At 41.1% G+C, this 17,085-nt stretch overlaps 1 pseudogene; it reads right to left on the bottom strand.

The window, feature by feature from the left end:
- Nucleotides 1-400: 400 nt before the first annotated feature.
- On the bottom strand, nucleotides 401-1,413 carry LOC130838442 (vomeronasal type-1 receptor 2-like; annotated as a pseudogene).
- Between the last annotated feature and the right edge of the window lie 15,672 nt (nucleotides 1,414-17,085).

Genomic DNA, 17,085 nt, shown 5'->3' with positions numbered 1-17,085 from the left:
ATACAAAAAACAATAATTTATGGAAAGGTGCTCCTTGTACGGAGAGCTGAAATAATTTTTACAGTCCTTGCTTGACCATGTAGGGACAAGAAACTCCCCTGCCCAACCTGGAGGAGGAGCTGCTGATGGCAGCATGACATCGACTCAAAAAAGACAAAGAAGATCCCCACTTTTCCTTTGTTTATAAAACTGTAGCTCACTACGTTCTCGGCGGCACGGCACCCTCTTGCCTGCCTGCTTGTAAGACTCACAAGCGTTCTATTCTTATAAATCACTTCTTCTCTATCACTTTGCCTCTTGCTGAATTCTTTCTGCACTGAGACATAAAGGACGGGGCTCCTCGGAGCCCCCGAAAGCCACGCCTATCCATTTCACCTTTGCTGGCATTGGAGACAACAATTTACATGCTTCTCATGAGCTTAGGGGATTTTGGATGCCTTATCCCACCAAAGAAGGGCCTGGATTTCCTGCAGTCACGGCTCATGAGAAGAAAGGGGCTGAGAGTTGGGAAACAGGCAATGATTATTGCAGATGATTTCACAAAGGAAAAATCAATACTGTTAAAAGTAGCCAAAATAATACTACTGATGACGGAAAGGGAGTTGAAGTAGACAAAGGTGCTCACGAGGAGAAGGATGGTTTTGGTGGCTCTGGACTCAGGGGAGAAGGTGGATGCGACGATCCTATGAATGTTTTGGACCCTCTGCTTGTGCCTGTACAGGGTGAAAACCGTGCAGCCAATGGCCAAGATCATGACCACAAAACATAAGACATCAGGGAATGATATCAACGCTGCATATAATGAGTCTCTGGTTTGGTCATGACGAACAGAAGAACAGTGTCCAAAAGTCTTCCTATGATGCTCTTGTTGCTTAATATTCCGCTCATGTACAGAGGATACACGACATTTACCAGCATGTTCACCATCCAGCACAGGATGATTGAAGGGAAAACCAACTGCTGAGCTCTCACTTTGAGCTCTGCCCACCTGGAGGTCCGGGGACTGATAGTGATGGCCTGGTAGACACTCAAGAGGCAGGTGGTGCCAATGGACACTCCCCTGCCCACTCCACGAACATATGGGAAAAATCTGCATGCAAAATCACTGTCCATGAGGTGCCATTCAAGTGTTTTCACTGTATCGTGAAATCCACTAGAGAACAGCACCAAGATGTTGGCAACAATCAGATTCTTGACAATCAAATCTGTGGTCCTCAGCCTATACCCAGAGCAATACAGGCAGAGGTAATGGTAAAGAAGAGAGAAATTGCCCAGGATTCCAAAGAGAGTCTGTGATAAGAAGATTGTTCCCACTGCCAAATCCTCAGCAGCCATGCTGTCAGGTCTCAATGATGGATGGTTGTCTTCTGAGCTAGAGGATTCTGAATGGGAAGATGAGGCGTGGACCACAGGTACCAGGTCACTAAAAATCCAACATTCTCCACTTACCAATACTCCCTACTTTGAAATAATTAAACTATTTCTGTCAGGTAAATGCTTCCAAGAGTTGAATGTATAACCATTAAAGAACAGTAGCAATGTATGAATCACTGCTATGACAGCCACAGTTGCGGTACTGTCTTTATTCCTCAGAAAATCACGAGGCAGACACGAGTGTCTTCCGAGGCAAACATCAGCACAGAGAGGTTAAGTGTTTGGTCTAAATTCACTCACTGGTTAGGGGCAGATGGCTAGTTTGATTTAACCCTGGCTCGGCTGGTAACAACAATACTGCATTTAATCCAGAATGTGCTCAAATACTAGTCCTTTGTGTTCTTCAAATAAACCAAGGCTACATTTAGTTTGGCTTTTGCACCTTGTCTTTTCAATTTAGGTTGATGGTATTTTATTTTAAAATTTAGGTGTGACAATTTTTCACTTACTTCTGAAGACTCATTCTATAGGCAAATACAAACATTGAATAAAGCTGTAGAAATCTTAATTAAATGTAGATGCACTGCCTCACTATAAAACTGCAGGTCCCTGCCCCATGACAAGGTGGATTTAATGACTACAGGAATGGCTCGATATAAGAACGGAAAAGGATTAATTTACTTTCATTGCAGGACAAGAGCACAATGGCACAAGTCACAGGAACCATGGGACAGGAAACACTGATGCCTGATTAACAGTGTACAGTAGAAACAAAATTATTACTAATTTCATATCATAAACATATCTATTTATTAATACCTGAGTCAAATAAAACTATTAGCAGTAAGGCAATATTTCTGAAAGATATGAACATACAAGACAAATGCAAATCAAATGTTAACATGAGTAACTTCTCTAGTGTATAAATGACATTTTTTTGGATCAGTGTTATAATATTTAAAAGCAGCAGAAGGACTTCCCTGGTGGCACAGTGGTTAAGAATCTGCCTGCCAATGCAGGGGACATGAATTTGATCCCTGGGCCTGGGAAGATCCCACATGCTGCAGAGCAACGAAGCCCGCGCGCCACAAGTACTGAGCCTGCACTCTAGCGCCCAACCAGCCACAACTACTGAGCTCACATGCCACAACTACCGAAGCCTACACGCTTAAATCCCAGGATCCTCAACAAGAGAAGCTACCGCAATGAGAAGCCCGTGCACCACAGTGAAGAGTAGCCGCCACTCGCCACAACTAGAGAAAGCCTGCATGCAGCAAGGAAGACCCAACGCAGCCATAAATAAATAAATAAATATTTTTTTTAAAGCAGCAGAAATATCACAAGATACATTTGAGCCGAAAAATGGTATCTGCAATGTATAAAGTTCTATTTTTCTTAAACGTTGCCTCCCTACCTTGAAGTGGGAACAGCCTCTCCCTAATCAATAGATACAGTCATTAAACGTACGAAGTCCTTCTTACACCCAGAGTAAGAAAAAATACTTATATTCCAGCAACAGCTGCTAAACCCGTTTCTGCACAGGATCAGATGAATCCTTTGGATTCACCCTACTCTTCGTTACAAGTATGGAGTATTTTGGCCACACGTCTCTACCTAAAAATTATGTCTATGATCCCTAGAAACTAGACTGAACAGCTGACTGACTTGGGAACTACAGTCCTTAAGCACATACAAAATCAGATTTCATTATCACTGCAATAAACCACAGCAATCACAATTACATTAGGAGCCATCAGGGGCTGGTGAAGGTCTAGGCCCCCGTCTCCCTTTACTATCTCACTTCAGGCCTCAGCATGTACCCCACCCTCCTGCATGGCTTTGGTGCTGGACCAGGTTCAGACACGGGAGACTCCCTTTACCCAATATGTCCACTTACCCAGACCCCTGATACAAATCCTTCCTTCACAGATTCTACCTTTCTGATGAATACAGAGAAAACCCACGGACGTCTTCCTGCTGCCCATATGGCGGGCTAAGCGTGGAGCTCAAAGCAATCAGCACGTGTGCAAGAGGGGTAGCTCCACCCTGAGGTATGAGTTTCTGATCCTGTGACCTCACCTCCCCTCAGAACTGCAATTATCACGTCACCTGGAGCAGCACTGGCAGGAACAGGCTTAGCAGCTGTGATTATTTTTGAGAACAGTTTCCCAGTTACTAATTACCAAGGACAATTATAAGTTTCTAGCTAATATGTCTTAAGAGACTATTGCAGTGTTTGTGACAGATGCTTACTTTTCCATGATCCCTGCGGGCAGACAGGGCTCATGTGCAGGGAGCAGGAAGAACTCAGGATTGACACGTGAGGGACTGGCTGCAAGTATGTCTCAATGGAGGTTCTGCCTCACTGAGAAATGCTACCCAGGACAGTTCTTTCCTAATTTCATACACGGAGCTGCACCATCAACTAACGTATAAGCAAAGAAATGGAATTTGGCCAAATATCTGAGACGGTTTTCAAGAGAGATACAAGTAACAAGAACATGATGCCAGCGATCTACATTAGATCTCACTGCACTCATTTGTACAACTCAGTACCAATGAATCTGTAAATTGTTAGGAAAATAAACTTTACTGACATTGACCCTCACGAATGATAGGAAGCAGAAGCAGATTAATATCCACAGAAGAAAGAGAAGGTTCTAAAAGAGATCTCTGCAAATAAAAGCACCAGGAACAGATAGATTAACAAGGTGATTCTACTATTCCTGTTACTGCTGGAGAAGCCAATGCTACTCACTTAATTCAAGACCGTCAAGTGGTCAACAAAGTCCTCCACTCTTGCTTTTGTGCAAAATTTTGAGCAAGGAATTATGATTCTCCCTTAAATTAAAAAATATATATCTGAGGAATCGAGAAGAATATGTATACATATATACATGATGTTTGAAATTAATTCTTCAGGTTTTCCTACACACAAATCAACTCTTTGAAGTTCACTATGCAATGATTCCCCAATGTCAAGTCAGTTGCTAGGGCCATAACAGTGGACAACCCATCCCCCCCCCCACAAACTTATTTACACACAGACACAAACACACATGCACACTCAAACATACAGTCACATACTCACATACACACGTGCACATACAATACACATACATAATCACTCACATGCTCATATAATTTCAACTACACACTCACAGGCATTAATGCACACACTGAACACATGAAATTCCCACTCACATACAAAATACCCTCCTGAACCCTCCTGCACTGTTGGTGGGAATGTACATTGGTACAGCCACTATGGAATACGGTATGGAGGTTCCTTAAAAAACTGAAAAGAGAACTACTATATGACCCAGCAATCCCACTCCTGGGCATATACCCTGAGAAAACCACAATTCAAAAAGAAACATGTACCACAATGTTCATTGCAGCACTATTTACAATAGCCAGGACATGGAAGCAACCTAAATGCCCATCAATAGATGAATGGATAAAGAAGATGTGGAACATATATACAGTGGAATATTACTCAGTTATAAAAAAGGATGAAATTGAGTTATTTGTAGTGAGCTGGATGGACCTAGAGTCTGTCATACAGTGTGAAGTAAGCCAGAAAGAGAAAAACAAATACCGTATGCTAACTCATATATATGGAATCTAAAAAAATGGTACTGATGAACCCAGTGACAGGGCAAGAATAAAGATACAGATGTAGAGAATGGACTTGAGGACACCGGGTGGGGGGTGAAGGGGAAGCTGGGACGAAGTGAGAGAGTAGCATCGACATATATACGCTACCAAATATAAAATAGATAGCTAGTAGGAAGCTGCTGCATAAAACAGGGAGATCAACTTGATGATGGGTGATGACTTATAGAGGTGGGATAGGGAGGGTGGGAGGGAGTCACGGGAGGGAGGGGATATGGGGTTATATGTATAAATACAGCTGATTCACTTTGTTGTACGGCAAAAACTGGCACACCAGTGTAAAGCAATCATATTCCAATAAAGAGCTTTAGAAAAATAAAATAAAATACTCTCCCATAATAGGGAAGACCCATAATAGGGAAGATCAAATCTGACTCCCTATTAGATCTGTTCCTTTTGCATTTTAACCTTTGTGCTCTGTTGCCTGTGCTTAGTGAGTCTGGCTCTGCACCTTTTGTAAAAGAATGTTGCCTGTAGCCTGAAAAATAGAGGAGAGCCTATTCTCAAGACTCTGACCTTTAAGAGTCCATTCACATAGAGAGAGAAATTTGCAGAACAGAGAATAACATTTGTCTTGCTGGAGGTTTCAGGAACATCTTGACCTGACCTGTGTGGACAGTTTCAAGAACCTACATGGATTCTGACATCAAGAAGTTTGCAACAACTAACCATGCCCCTCCCTCACCTTGCCTTTAAAAGGGCTTTGCTGTAACTCTTTGAGAAGTTCAGGGTGTGGAGGCATGAACCACCTGTCTCCTTGCATGGCCCTCAAATAAATCTTTCTCTGCTCCACACTCCGACATTTTGGTTTGTTTGGCCTCACTGTGTGTTGGGCAAATGAACTTGCGTTTGATAACAGAACGAGACCTAGCTATGGGCCCTGATGGAGCTCCCTTGAACCATGGGGTTGAGCCCATGCATGCAGAAGGATGGGCAAGTGAAGAGATATCAAATGCCCCAAAGGGAAGAAATAGGGTCTTGGACATCATTACTTAGACACAATTGCTGGCCCTGCCTGTTTCAGCCACCAGAAAGGGACATTAAAAAAATTCAAAATTGGTGTTTCCAATGATCAAGCCATATGCAGAACCTGGTCTGCATTCAGAGCAGCCTCTCCCCACAGCATTGCTGATTTCAAGGAAGGTTCTCCTTCCTTGAAAGATATAGCAGAGGGTAGGAGGAGGGAAAAATCTGAGGTCCAGGAAAAGTCAGCTTGCTAAAAAGTCTAAAGCTGGTACTGCACACACAAAAAACATACAACATAAAAGGAAAAATAAATTTCTATCGTGGAAGCTGTGATACATTTGGACTTTGTCCCTGATTTCTGACAGAGACCTGCTAAAACCCTTGGAATGTTCTGAGTGATAAAGGTGAAAGGAGCACCTTTTGTTATTCATCACAAGCCCCTTTCCAACCATATCTGAGTCTCTGTTAATGTGGTGATTCTTGGTGGCCCCTTGAGAGCTTCAGGGTGGGAGCTGGTTGCCAGAGGAACCAACCATGTGACTAGAGGGCTGGAACTTTCAGGCTTACCCCCTGTGTGCCAGAGAGAGAAGACGGGTTGGAGATTGAGTTTACTCACCAATTGCCAATGATTTAATCAATGATCCCACATGGTGAAACCTCCATAAAAACCCCTGAACAATGGGGCACAGAGAGCTTCAAAGCTGGGCAACACATCCACCTGCAGGGAGGGCGGCATTACCCACCTCCATGGGGACAGAGGCTCCTGTGCTTGGGCTCCTTCCAGAACTCACCCAATGTGCTAGTTCATCTGGCCATTCCTTTGTATCCTTTATACGAGGGTGAGTTAAAAATTATCCACATTCTGGTTATATTAAAACTTCTATAAGTTCTACAGCCAGAGTGCAGATAATTTTTGATTCACCCTCATAATAAACTGGTGGTAGTAAAGAAAATGTTTTTGGAAGTTTGTGAGCATTCTAGCAGATTACTGAACTTAAAGTATGCGGGGGGTGGTGAGGGGGTGGTGATGAGTGGAGGAATCCCTGATGTAATAGCGAAGTCAGACAGAAGAGCTGTTAGCCTGGACACCCAATACTTGAGATTTACATTTGAACTGAGGACAGTCTTGTGAAGTCTGAACTAGGAAGTTAGTGTCAGCATTTCAGTACATTACAGTATACTACAGTGAGACAAAGAAAGTAGGAAGAACCTCAACAAGCACAGGAGGAATTAATCCATTCTTTCCATAAAATATATTGAACATACTTTACGTGATGTGTCAAGCACTTTGTTGGCATTAGAGAGAACCCCATGAATAAGGCACACATGTTTCCTACTCTTGTGGAGCTTACATTCTCGTCGAGGAAAAAGAGAATGAACACATACATAAAACACCTAGCAGAGAACACAGGCAGAACATTCTCTGATATAAATTGCAGCAATATTTTTTTGGATCTGTCTCCTTAGGCAAAAGAAATAAAAATAAAAGCAAAACTAAACAAATGAGACCTAATTAAACTTAAAAGCTTTTGCTTGCAAAGGAAACCACTGACAAAATGAAGACAACCTTCAGAATGGGAGAAAATATTTGAAAATGATATGATTGACAAGGGGTTAATATCCAAAATATAGAAACAGCCCATATAAATCAATATCAAAACACAATCTAATCAAAACATGGGCAGAGGACCCGAAGAGACATTTTTCCAAAGAAGACATAAAAATGGCTAACCAGCACATGAAAAGATACTCAACATCACTAATTATTAAAGAAATGCAAATCAAAATGAGATATCACCTCACACCTGTCAGAATGACCATCATCAAAAAATTTACAAACAAATGTTGGTGAGGGTGTAGAAAAAAGTGAACCCTTGTACACTGTTGGTGGGAATGTAAATTGGTGAAGCCACTATGGAAAACAGTACGAAAGTTTCTCAAAAAACTAAAAATAGAACTACCATATGATCCAGCAATTCCACTACTGGGTATATATCTGGAAAAAAATGAAAACACTAATGCAAAAAGACACATGGACCCCAATGTTCATAGTAGCACTATTTACCATAGCCAAGATATGGAAGCAACCCAAGTGTCTACCAACAGACATATTACATATATATACTATATATATAATGGAATATTAGCCATAAAAGAATGAAATTCTGCTATTTGCAGCAATGTGGATGGACCTAGAGGATATTATGCCTAATGAAATAAATCAGAGAAAGACGAATACTGTATATCATACAATTATATGTGAATCTAAAAAAAATGCAAATGAATGTATAATAGCAAAACAGAAACAGACTCACAGATATAAAAAACAAACTAGTGGTTACCAGTGGGCAGAGGGGAGGGGGAGGGGCACATTAGGGATATGGAGTTGAGATAAAAACTATTGTGTATAAAATAGATAAGCAACAAGAATATATTGTAGAGCATAGGAAATTATAGCCATTTTCTTGTAGTAACTTTTAATGGAGTATAACCTGTAAAAATACTGAGTCACGGTGTTGTACACCTGAAACACCATGTTGTTAATCAACTATACTTCAATTTTTTACAGTTTAAAATTTTTTTTTAAATAAATTGTCCAGAAAAAGAAAACCACCAAGGTAATTATAGGTGATGATGAACGCTATGGAAGACACAACAAAGAAATGGAATAGAGAGAAGCTAAGGGAAGTCAACTTTAGATAAACTGACCACCTTTGAAAGAGAAACATTTGAGCTAAGACCCATAAAAAGGCGGAGGGTGGGGCAGCAGTGCAAAAACTTGGGGGAAGAAAACTCCAGGCCCTAAGTCAGGAATGGATTTGACATATGGAGAAATGGAAAAAATACTTGTAGGAATGGAGGGGAAGAAAAATGATTAGAGTTTGGCTTAAGTACCCAGGCCGACTGCAGTGCTGTTTCAAAGCTGGGAGATACTTGGAGAGGAACAGGTCTAGTGTAAGATGAATGGAATCAAGAGCTTAACTTGGTTGGTTGGTTGTTTTAATTTATTTTTGGCTGCGCTGGGTCTTTGTTACTGCGCATGGGCTTTCTCTAGTTGTGGCGAGCGGGGGCTACTACTCATTGTGGTGGCTTCTCTTGTTGTGGAGCACAGGCTCTAGGTGCGTGGGCTTCAGTAGTTATGGCACATAGGCTCAGCAGTTATGGCTCACAGGCTCTTGAGCGCAGGCTCCGTAATTGTGGCACATGGGCTTATTTGCTCTGAGGCATGTGGGATCTTCCTGGACCATGGCTTAAACCTGTGCCCCCTGCAATGGCAGGCAGATTCCTAACCACTGCAATACCAGGGAAGTCCCAAGAGCTTAACTTTGTACCTATCAAGACTGAGATGTCTATAGACATTCAAATGAAGATATAAAGAGATCAGTCTCTCAAATAAGACTAGAGATGAGCACAAAGTTCTAGGCTGGAAATGAACATTTGGGAGTTATTAGCCTGCAATATTACTTCAAGCCTAGAACAGAAAAAGAACATTAGGTAAGAACTACAGTATGGCCTTTAGTTAAAGATCATGTATCAGTATGGGTTCATTCATGGTAAGAAATGTACCACACTAATGTCAGATGTCAGTAATAGGGGAACTGGCTGTGGGATATATGTGGGATTCTTTGTACCAGCTTTGCAATTTTTCTGTAAATCTAAAACTCTTCTGAAAAATAAAGTTTAGGGAGGAAAATTAACCATAGCCAGGCTACAGGATAACTAGTACAGGAGCAGCTAGCATAAAAGAGGAAGGAAAAAAGGAGCCATTTGGGAGAGAAGGTAATTTCCATTTCTGATATTTATACTGAAAGAAGAACATCACAGAGGAGGTATTCTGGAGGCAAGATGCAGTGCTAGAGGTCAAATGTGAGAATACCTGCCAATTTGGGAAACACCAACATAGAACCAACAGCTTAAGCTTTCAAATTATTGAAGGAGTTACAATAAAAGTTAAGAACAGAAACGTTGGAAGATTCTTGGAGCACGAAGATCCAGAAACTGGGAGGGTAAAAGTGAATCAGCGCAGAAGGATGCATGTTAGAGTGACGTTACCTGGACCCAGACAGGACTGGATGTCAGGCCAGAAAAGGGACACTGTTAACAGGCAGGAAGGCACTCTAGTTCATGCAGAGAATGAAGTTATCAGCCTGGGCGGAGGCATCAAAGGAATGGAATTTTATACCAAGGATGATGGTGAGTAGGACCTCAGCTACGAGAGGAAGGGGAGATAAAGGTAGGCAAGCTGAGGGTTCTGAGAAGAAGCACACCACCCAAGAAACCAACGTCTGAGAGGAGACAGACAGGAATCATAACCGGGACAGATGAGGAAGACAAATCTTTAAAAGCCAACCAAAAGGCAGACCTCATTGGGGGTGGAGCTGTAACTAGATACATCTTTAAGACATATTGGAACAAACTGTATCAACTGCTCTGATCACCTCCAAAAATTTAAGAACTTGAAGGAGAGCTCTCAAGCCATTTCAAAAGTGTCCACCCTTCACTGACTGTCTGGAATTTTACTTCAACTCTGTCCCACCAGGCTGGTTCACACTCACTCACTGGGATGGGGTTGACTGTGGATTTCTCCCTCTGCTACCCATGGTTTTACTCCAACCTAAACAGGTGATCCTCTCATTAGTTAGCTTGATATCTTGTAAAGGAGAAACCACTGAGAACTTGGACTTATGTTCTTGGGCTTGGGGGAGGGGTGTCTCTGCAGAAAGGAGAAAGTTCCATTAAAGGGGCTGCAAACTTGCACACGGGCAAAGTACAGACCTTTCACATGGGAAAGAGAGCATATATACTCTGCTTGGCCTGAGAGATGATTAAGAATCTGTGAGCTGGGGGGGAGGGATAAATTGGGAGATTGGGATTGACATATACACACTACCACATATAAAACAGATAACTAATAAGGACTTACTGTATAGCACAGGGAACTCTACGCAATACTCTGTAATGACCTATGTGGGAATAGAATCTAAAAAAGTAGATATATGTGTAACTGATTCATTTTGCTGTACACCTGAAAGTAACAACATTGTAAATCAACTATATGCCAATAAAAATTAATTTTTTAAAAAGTGATTAAGAAATTGGGCTTTTGAGCCAGAAAGATTTGTAATAAAAATCTGGCACTGTTTGAAGAGAAAAAAAAAAAAGAATCTGTGAGCTATATAGCCATAAAAAAGAATGAAATAATGCCACTTCCAGCAACATGGATGGACCTAGAGATCGCGCTAAATGAAGTCAGAAAGAGAAAGACAAATGCCATATGATATCACTTATATGTGGAATCTAGAATGACACAAATGAACGTATCTACGAAGCAGAAGCAGACTCACAGATGTACAAAACAGAACTGTGGTTGCCAAGGGGGAGCAGAGGTGGGGGAGGGATGGACTGGGAGTTTGGGGTTGGTAGATGCAAACTATTATGTATAGGATGGATAAACAACAAGGTCCTACTGTATAGCACAGGGAACTACATTCAATGTCCTGGGATAAACCATAATGGAAAAGAATATAAAAAAGAATGTGTGTGTGCGCCACAATCATTGAGTCCATGTGCCGCAACTACGGAAGCCCATGTGCCTAGAGCCCATGCTCTGCAACAAGAGAAGCCACGACAATGAGGAGCCTGTGCACCACAATGAAGAGTAGCCCCCACTTGCCACACTAGAGAAAGCCCATGTGCAGCAATGAAGACCCAACACAGCCAATAAATGAATAAATAAATTTATTTAAAAAAAATCTGTAACCTGGTGTACCCCCCCCAAAAAAAAAAAAATCTGTGAGCTACAAAATTGAAGTCTAAAATTAGTAAGCATTTAGGATGCTTCCAACAACTGAGAGAAGATAGACAACAGACAGTATGTGCTCAGAGTGACACAGGGACACCAGGTTGCTATGGTTCTCCAGCATCATGTCCCAGTACAGGTCCTTCTGAGCAGGGGCTGGGAACTGCCTCTCCTCCCAGCTAAAAGACAATGAGCCCTGCAATAACCCAATCCTGTTTGGTCTGAGGCTCACACCACAAGATGATGCAGAAAAGACAAACAGTAATGTGATCATTTCCACCATATACGACATCCGCTGCCTTCAACATATCTAGTTTTGTAAATTTCCATGTGTGGGGGGAGGGAGAAAGTAAAAACTTAAAATGAAAATCACAGCATTATGTAATTATTCATTTAATTGTTCCCTAAGTGGCAAATGGGAATAAGCTGACTCTATAAACACTCTGGCCTACCGAGACTCTGCCTTCAACACATTTTTTGAGAATCTATTTGTCTGGCACTGTTTAGAGTCCCCATGAAAACTGACTAGCCAAACACTTTCTTAATCTCAAGAAGCTTTCAGTCTTATAGAAGGAGACAGACATGAGTATATGAAAATGCAATATAATGTTAGAGGCACTACAAAAGCTTTAGTATATTAGAGCAAGATGGATATGCAAAAAAGGAAAAAGAAATTCTATTAGAAGGCATCGAGCTAAACTGAATAGCAGAGGTGGAACTTGAGCTGAGTCTTTGGGGGTTATTAATGTGTTTCTCTGAAAGACTGGGGCTGGGGGTGGTGAGGATACAAAGGACATTCCAGGAGGGAGCTGCACATTCCTGTAGGAGGGTGTATTAGACTCATCCTATTTTAATAAGCCTCCCCTAGAGGCTGCCTGCAGTCATTGGCTCAAGGGCCCAAACCAGTAATCACATCACTTTGACTTCCGCTTCTCTTGTCACATTTCCTTCTCTGAATCTGACTGTCCTGTCTCCCTCTTTCCTGTATAAGGTCCCTTGTGATTACACTGGGCCCACCTGGATAATCCATCTCAACATCTGTTACATAATCACCTCGGCAAAGTCCTTGGTTAGTTAACATAGTCACAGGCTCTGGAGATGAGGATAGCGACATCTTTGGGAAGCCATTAGTCTGCCTACCACACAGGGCAAACGACAACTGAACATGCAAGGGATGGAGACTTTATCAAGATGAACTAGTAATGAAAATTTTCTCAAGTATGTACTAAAACAAAAACAGTACAGTAGATGAAAAATATGAAATTTCAGAATATTTTAAAGAATTTTTTAAAATTATTTTGTTATTTAATTTATTAAATAATTCCTTATGCTTTTCAGTCTACAGAGGCTAAAATTTAAACAAAAAGCTTATTGAAATTATTGCTATGTATTATGCATCATTTTCTTTTTGTTTTTCAACTAACATATATTAACCTTTATTCTATAACAGAGACAAATTTTATGAATTCATGTGACCTGTACAAAAGACAAAATAAGATATTGCACTAAGTTTAGATATGGGATATTTGGATTTAATAATATAGCTAAACAGATAAATCTATACAATTTAAGGAGTTAAGGCAAAACCAGATAATACTTCAAACACAATGGAAGCTTTGAAAAATAGGTGTAATTAAAATCAAGGGCATCTCGGGCTTCCTAGGTGGCGCAGTGGTTGAGAATCTGCCTGCCAATACAGGGGACATGGGTTCGATCCCTGCTCAAGGTAGATCCCACATGCTGCAGAGCAACTAAGCCCGTGCACCACAACTATTGAGCCTGCACTTTAGAACCCGTGTGCCACAACTACTGAGCCCATGTGCTGCAACTACTGAAGTCCATGTGCCTAGAGCCCGTGCTCTGCAACAAGAGAAGCCACGGCAATGAGCCTGCGCACCACAAGGAAGAGTAGCCCCCGCTCACCGCAACTAAAAAGAAAGCCCACACACAGCAAAAAAGACCCAACACAGCCAATAAAAATAAATAAATTTATATATTTAAAAAAAAAGGGCATCCCATCTCCAGTTAATAAAGTGGTGGTGTCTAAGGAAAAAAAAATCCCTTAGGTTTTTAATGAGTGGTTATTATCAATCATGGTAATGAAAGTGAGCAGTCACGTATAAGATCTCCCATGCAGGAGAGCTGTTTCACAAAGGTTTGAGGATTGAGCACTTAGAATTTGGGTAAGCAACTTTTTCCTTGTTAGATTTATGATCTATTCTTCCTATTAGAAAATATAATTTGGAAAATATGACTCACATATATAATTAAAATACAACTATGAAGCATTCTTTTTTTTTTTTTAAAGGGAAGTCGTGTTGGTGACCTCGTAGAGTAAATTTGCGGACAAGCCATTACCCTGTTTGTAGAGAAGACACAAAGCCAGCAGTTACCTTTAAGAGAACCGAACAAGCTAACTCCAAAGGAATAAAAACAAGTGTAACCAGTATATTAACACAGCACACAATTCTTTGGCAGTATCACACAAATCGTTAATTGAAGTCAGAACTTTACAGAATTCTCTAATTCTCAGACCCTGTTGCCGGTCTTTGAAAACTAAATAAAATGCCACATATGCCACAAATTCAGTAATTCCAGGAAATTAAATTCAAAATAAACCTTGCGGACAGCTTTGAATTGTTACACTTAAGCATAGATGGGTATCCGCTGCTGTTGAGTCCCAATCCAAGTACATTGAAACGCACACACATGGAAATAATCTGTGGAGCTCGGTACTGCATCAGACAGGCCTAGCATCCTTACAGAGAATCCATATTCACCCATGAGAAACCAAGAAAAGACATCAATCCGATGAAAAGGAAATGATCTTCCAGGAACTCAGGGGTGGGCCACCCCTCACCTGGATGAACATCGTGGAGAAATCAAATTCTATAGAGGGAACACCAGAAAGCCAGAGAACGTGGAATACTGCCAGCCTCCAACCAAGTTACCTTGCTCCAGTTTTAGGTAAACCTTATCCTCTTTATCCAGGTAGAGCAGGACCCCATCCATGGCAGCCTCACGCATAACGTCTTTATCCCCAGTGAAGGCAGAAATTACTGGTTTTCCATTTAACATCAGGTTAACCTGAATTGTTTGGCTCTGATAGACTTTAATTAGGTGAAAACTGAAACTGTAAATTCCTTTCCTTGGTGCTACAAAGACAGACTCCAGGGTGAAAAAATTACCCACATTTACTAGGATCAATGTCGTGTGCGACTTCTTACTTCAAAGGAAGGGCTTGGCCCATTCAGGTGCTGCCACTGTTCAGCATCTCAGCGGTATTCAGAGGATGGCACTGGTCGTGGAGTCCTGTCACATCAAGTTTTCTCCTCCCGGGGTCACACACTACCCCAACAGGTTACTGCTGGTGTTGGAGGGTTGCCTGCAGAGGTAGGGGGCAGCTGTGGCCCACAGCGGGGACAGGAACACTGGCAGCAGAGGTTCTGCAAAGTGCTCATTGGCGTGAGCCCTCCTGGAGTCTGCCATTAGCCACACCAAAGAGTGCATCATTTTCTTTAAATAAAAAAACTGAGATTTGCCTAAGCAAGGGGCATAGTTCCTTTTACAAAACAAGTTATTGAGAAAAACTTTTTTCTGAAAAAATCTTCTGCAGTGCACATCTTACTGGTGTGTGAGCACCTATTGCAGTTGTGGAGTATGACGCCTGAAGGAGCCATCTAATCGCTGACAATACTACAGTTTTCCTATATTTTTAATGTCAAACTTCTAAAATCTGACTACCAAAATTGTAATGAAATGATTACATTTTGAGAGAAAAAAGAAGAATGTATTAAAGAAAATGAAGAGTAAATCAACTAAGGAGTTGTGTGCCCCTTAGAAAATCACTTCCTCTCTGTACCCTAATTTCTTTAGCCACAAAATGGGGAAAACAGTACCCACCTCATAGGATTATATGTGGCCCCTGTTCCACCTTATATTTTCCATTTTTACTTTTTACTTTATTATAGAATTGTTAAAACTACCACAAAACCAGTGGGAAACCAAGTAGACAACCAATAAACAAGCAAATAAACATTTTAAATCATAAATAAACAAGCAACAATTCACCTGGGACTTATTTTTTGCTGTTCTTCTGATGTGAGCAAACACTTCCAGGATCTGTTCTGTCCAATGACAATTGTCACTGTGCCCAAATCTCAGGAAAGGGGTCTCTAGTCAAGGATGTCTTGAATCAAGATGAACATTGGTCCTATGAATTCACTTATCTGTTCTGTACCTGGGAAGCTGGAGACTACGGATTCAGGAGTAATTTCACTTTTTTTTTTTTGGCCTCGCCTCACAGCTTGTGGGATCTTAGTTCCCTCACCAGCAATTGAACTCGGGCCCTCAGCAGTCAAAGTGTAGAGTTCTAACCACTGGCCCGCCCGGGAATTCCTGACAATTCACTTGAAGTGGAACACTAATCATAACCTCTTCTGAGAATTCAACTAAATTGGCATATCTGTAGACTCTAATCAAGGCTGCCAGGACAAAAACTGGACAGAGTGGGCAGGAGGGGACAGGCAGTCTCAATCACAATGTATATACCAAAAGTTCTGCTGAGATGCTGAGAAAACCTGAAGACAAAATGACCACATCTGAGATACTCTCAATATTTCCTTTGAAAGCATGTCCTGGGGCTACTTGAGAGTAAATTGCCTCCTAGTTAAGATGAGTTTTACTCAAGGAGTATACTAGAAAGCACATAAGATTTGAGGGAAAGGATGCCTGGGTTTTAATCCTAGTCAGTCTGTGTACTCACTAAGGGACTTCAGGCAAGAACCACTACTTCTCTAAGAACCAGCCATTGTAATAGTTAAAATGGGGACAGAGATACAGAACTTAAAGGTATCAAATGTCACAGTGTCTTATAGTAATAACAATTTCTAGTAATAGGCTAATGATTTGTAAGTTAATAAGTTAAACAAACAATATACATCATTTCATCCTCCCTAATTATTCCTATGTTAAAAACTGAAGTCTCTAGAACAGAAAGTAGAAAGATCACATAAAACAACAGACCTATTATCTTTGTTAGCCACTTTGCTAATTAGAATAACACAAATTTAAGAATATTTCTGGAAAACTTAAAAGGAACTGCCAGTAGATAAATATAAACAAGGTGTGCCTTATTTAAGAATATTTCTGGAAAACTTAAAAGGAACTGCCAGTAGATAAATATAAACAAGGTGTGCCTTCTGAAACACTGCATAAAGTTAAAGCTAAAAATGCACAATCTGGGACTTCTCTGGTGGTGCAGTGGT

This window comes from Hippopotamus amphibius, chromosome 16, assembly GCF_030028045.1.
Source record: "Hippopotamus amphibius kiboko isolate mHipAmp2 chromosome 16, mHipAmp2.hap2, whole genome shotgun sequence".
NCBI lineage: Eukaryota > Metazoa > Chordata > Mammalia > Artiodactyla > Hippopotamidae > Hippopotamus > Hippopotamus amphibius.
Note: the sequence above shows the minus strand (reverse complement) of the source record. Positions and strands in the feature narration are given on the sequence as shown.